Source organism: Gadus chalcogrammus, chromosome 1, assembly GCF_026213295.1.
Source record: "Gadus chalcogrammus isolate NIFS_2021 chromosome 1, NIFS_Gcha_1.0, whole genome shotgun sequence".
NCBI classification, from domain to species: domain Eukaryota; kingdom Metazoa; phylum Chordata; class Actinopteri; order Gadiformes; family Gadidae; genus Gadus; species Gadus chalcogrammus.
Genome location: NC_079412.1, coordinates 13,990,421 through 13,995,420, shown reverse-complemented (window position 1 = coordinate 13,995,420; position 5,000 = coordinate 13,990,421). Strand labels below are relative to the sequence as shown.

The window sequence follows — 5,000 nt, the reverse complement described above, 5'->3', positions numbered from 1 at the left end:
GTGTGTGTGTGTGTGTGTGTGTGTGTGTGTGTGTGAGGGGGGTATTCACATGTTTACTTTAATTGCATGGATAACTTGTTTCTGGGTTAGTGCGTACACCTGCTGTGTGTCTGCTAACTGAGATGCTTCTCTAGTTGCTCTCTCTCTCTCAAGGCTACACCACATTTACATGATGGTGTTTTTGTATGCACAAGGGTACTTTATTGTTATTCATTTCTTATCACTAACTTTTCTGAATGCCTTTTCGATAGACCCTTTGAAAGTTAACCAACAGTGGTGACGTTTGTAGGTGGCTTGCCAGTGCACAACATTGGGCCTTGGTGCAGTGGTCTATCTATTTTCCAACCAAGATCTGGAATTCTACCTCAACAAATTTACTTAGAAAAAAGCTGACTGACGTCCAGATCCGCGTGCAGTCAATGAGTATAGTTAGAAGACATGGGCAACTCACCCAATATTCAGTGGACAGAATGTTCACACTAACTGCTTAAAGAACCTAGCGTGTACTCTAGACTTTAAGACCATACAAGTCGCAAGCTCCACCATGTCTGTCAAGTTTCCATACCGGCCGAGTCCAGCGACAATTATGCATTTTAAAGTGTGGTTTACCTTAGCCGGACAACTATCCTACCAGTGTGAAATAAGATCTCATGACCAATTATTAAATGTGAAATATTATACCACCAGGTGTGAATGTGATTAGCTGTTACAAGACTTGTTGAAAATCTGCCTCTCCTGAAATCACAAGTGGGACTGTTCACCTAGATGTCTTCTTGATAGATCAGTCATCAGCCACAAACTCACACCTGCTGGTATAATATGTCACCTTTAAGTGTTTATCTGTATGTTGTGAGGACGCGTCTCATCTTATGACTGGCCATACGATTCCATCATACCCTGTTAAGATAGACCTTCTGAGCGAAACAACGATGCTTTCAAATTCATGACTCGTCACTGGACTCTAGCGGAAGAGGTTAAGCGGTATGAGGACTTTTGTTTCCAGGACAAGGAGCAATGGACCGCATGATTCTACACAGAGCTAACAAGTCGCTGCATGCTGACACTGACGACAATGCAATCGGTGGTCACGTACAGAAAAGTAATCGATGATGTTGTGAACTCACTTTGCTGCTCCTCCACCAGCCAAAGACCCTCGTAGAAAAGAGGCCGTGAGGTGGTTGTTGTATCACATGAACCTCTTGAAGTCGTGGTCGACGCCGATTGATCTGAGACAGTCGCGCTGCTGACGAGTTCTGCAGCACAAACGTCCGCTGGTAGAATATTGATTCCTTCAACCAAACACTGTCTTTTTGATGCCGATCACTGTTCAAATTAAATCTAGGTAGTCTGAAGATCGTCTGAACGTATAGGGCACGACCTTGTCTATACTGCCGCCGTACTCGACCCCAAGGATGAGGGCCTGGGTTCTGAACCACAGGTTTCCGATTAGAAATAGTTAAGTATAGTTCAAGAAATTATATAGAGTGCAGCTTCTTTTCTATGGCTAAGCAGACGGAACAATAGGGAAAGAGATAGTTAAACCAATTGATCAAAACATAACAACAAATTATTGATCAAACATAACAGCTCCCATTTTTCCTCATAGGGCACAGGGCATTCCTCATACATTGCTTTCCTTTACCTTCAATGTGATGGAGTGTGTATGTGCGTGCATGATGTGTGCTTCTGCAGTGTATTCAGTCATTCTTCAGCGATATGTCAAAGCAGTTATTCCGGCTTTGAGGCGACCCCACGTTGGATCGATATCCTCCTCGTACTCATTGACATATTTACGGGGAGTGCAACCATCAGGCTGCATCATGGCCAATCGTGGAGGCGGGAAAAAAACAAAACACATTAAGCTCATTTTTTAAGACGCCTGCCTTGGTTCTCTCGGTGATCACCATTTACAGTCGGACCCGATGTGTGTCAGTGATCCACGGCTCCACAGTGACTCGGCCGTGCCACCACACCCGGGACCGGCTGGCTTTTTGAGACCGGGAGGACAAGCGTGAAATTAATTGTTCCACTCCATCTCCGACCAGCACTCTTCTTTTTGAGGGGAGCAATTTGTCGCCTGGTGTACAGGGGGATGGTGGGAGAGAGGGAAGGGGGCGCCGCCCTGATTTGATGTCTCCTGGGAGATTTTCCCCTAAAATGCAGACACCAGAGACCAGGGAGAATTTGGCTGAAGACCCCTGTTTCTGTGTTCCGAAACACAAGCCTACTGTTCTCACAGGGCGGGATAAACACCCTCTGTCCCTGTTTGTTTGTTAGTTCTTTCATTTGTTTGATAGTTCTTTGAGGGTCTTTCTGTCCTCCTGCCTTTCTCTCTCTTTCTCTTCTATCACCTAGCTTCATGTCAGACGGACACGCTACCTCGCTCAGGAAAATAAGAGGAAAACGCTGACGTCTGTAAATAACGGCAGCAAAAGAGCAGAATCACAACCGTGTGCCCCTGTTCCTTTACTCTCCGTCTTCCCTCGTCGCCTTATCCTCCTCCTCCCTCACCTCCTCCTACCTCTCCTCCTCTTCCCTCTCCTCCTCCTCCTCCCTCTCCTCCTCCTCCCTCTTCTCCTCCTACTCCTCCCTCTCTTCCTCCTCCCTCTCCTCCTCCTCCTCCCTCTGCTCCTCCTCCTCCTACTCCTCCTCCCTCTCCTCCTCCTCCCTCTCCTCCTCCTACTCCTCCTCCTCCCTCTCTTCCTCGTCCCTCTCCTCCTCCTCCTCCTCGTCCCTCTCCTCCTCCTCCTCCCTCTCCTCCTCCCTCTCCTCCTCTTCCCTCTCCTCCTCCCTCTCCTCCTCCTCCTCGTCCCTCTCCTCCTCCTCCTCCCTGTCCTCCTTCTCCCTCTCTTCCTCCCTCTCCTCCTCCTCCTCCTCCTCCCTCTCCTCCTCCTCCTCCTCCTCCTCCTACTCCTCCTCCTCCTCCCTCTCCTCTCCCTCTCCTCCTCCTCCTCCTCCTCCTCCTCCCTCTCCTCCTCCCTCTCCTCCTACTCCTCCTCCTCCCTCTCCTCCTCCTCCTCCTCCTCCTCCTCCCTCTCCTCCTCCCTCTCCTCCTCCCCCTCCTCCTCCTCCTCCTACTCCTCCTCCTCCCTCTCCTCCTCCTCCTCCTCCTCCTCCTCCTCCTCCTCCTCCTCCTCCTCCTCCCTCTCATCCTCCCTCTCCTCCTCCCTCTCCTCCTCCTACTCCTCCTCCTCCTCCTCCTCCTCCCTCTCCTCCTCCTCCTCTCCTCCTACTCCTCCTCCCTCTCCTCCTCTCTCTCCTCCTCCTCCTCCTCCTCCTCCTCCTCCTCCTCCTCCTCCTCCGCACCACAACCTGTCTTGCTGTAATTGAAAACATGGCTTTGGGGAATCAATACCGATTCATAAAAGACGATGATGCTGTGATGCTTTTATCCTCCGGACATGAATCATGAGACACATCCCAACTCGGGGCTTTGAAAACACAACACATCATCGATGCACACCCAATTCTGCTCGACATGGGACATAGTTTCTATCTTTATATAATAAAAATACATATCCATTAGGGTCACTTCAGAAAGTACCCTTTGGGCAAATATAATCAAGGGGTTTGCATATCCTTATCTAGCCTCATGATGTCTCGTAGCCGTTCATCTGTGTATGAACCATGTATAGTTAGCGTGGCCAAAACAAGTTGACGGCCTTTAGATGTAAAAAAGTGTATATAATGTAGTAGCAGTTTCACTCCGCTTCTGAGCCTTATCTCGATCTAGTGGTGAATAGAGACCCTGGAGTCTGGTTCTGGATGATCCATGATCAGATAAAGGATCGTTGTCGTACGTCACGAGACAGGCAGGTCACGCACGCCCAGCCATGGGCTCGTGGAGTGATGAGGCTTGTCAGACCTCTGCTCACCTGAAACAGCAAGGAAACTGATTGAGTGTGAAGCCGAGTCCAGACAGAGACACTCCTCCTCCCATCTCCTCCCTCCCTCATCCCTCTCCCCCTCCTCCCTCTCCACCTCCCTCCTCCCAATCCCGCTCCTCCCTCCTCCTCCTGCTCCAATCTCCCTCCTCCTCCTCCTCTTCCCCTTCTTCCTCCCTCTCCTTCTGCTAATCCTCATGGACACTGTTTTATTAGGCCGCTGATTGGTCTCTGTGTTGCCTCCCCTGTACCGCGTTCAGGGATCAAAGCCCACCTCGCATCCACTGTGGTTCAACCGTTGTCGTACTCTGTGATAGTATCTGACCTTCGGCCCCCCCTGCTCCCCCCCGACCCCCCACTACTCATTGCTGCCGGTGCCAATGCCCACCCCCCCTGCACTTATCCTGCCGTTCTCCTGTGATCCTTTTTTATCATATTTATTGAATGTTTTTTTATCTAGTCTAGTCTTCACTTGCTCCCTCTGCTCTCTCTCTCTCTCTCTCTCTCTCTCTCTCTCTCTCTCTCTCTCTCTCTCTCTCTCTCTCTCTCTCTCTCTCTCTCTCTCTCTCTCGTGCTTTTTTTCAAACTCTCTCTCTGTCGCTCTCCTCCTCTCTCTCCCTCTCGCTCTCTCTCCATGCTCTCTTTGTTTTGCTGAAATGTTGTTGCCTCTGGCTGCTGGTTGTAACCAGAGTGCTTCGTTTGAGTGGCTTTGATCAGGCTGAAATGCCCCGAAAAAACAACCTGTATGTACACTGGCTTGTTGAAGACGGTAAACACACAGAGACATGCACACACAAACACACACACATACACACACAGACACACAAATACACATACAGACACAGACACACACGCGCATGCACGCACGTGTACACATGCATACACACACACACACACACACACACACACACACACACACACACACACACACACACACACACACACACACACACACACACACACACACACACACACACACACACACACGCTCCTGCAAGAGGCATCCAGACAAGAGTCTTCAACATCAAGCATCGAGAGTGGTGTTTGTTCTTGTGAACAGACACAAAATTGTGGAGCTTCCATGGGGTTTGTCTGAATGAGTCAGGATGTTGTAGC

The 5,000-nt window shown here is 49.7% G+C and overlaps 1 protein-coding gene across 1 annotated transcript in view; it reads left to right on the top strand.

Moving 5' to 3' along the window:
• The window catches only part of LOC130370457 (voltage-dependent calcium channel subunit alpha-2/delta-3-like), a 135,901-nt gene that overhangs the window by 13,656 nt on the left and 117,245 nt on the right, over positions 1–5,000 (top strand). The gene's annotated exons all lie outside the window — the stretch shown is intronic.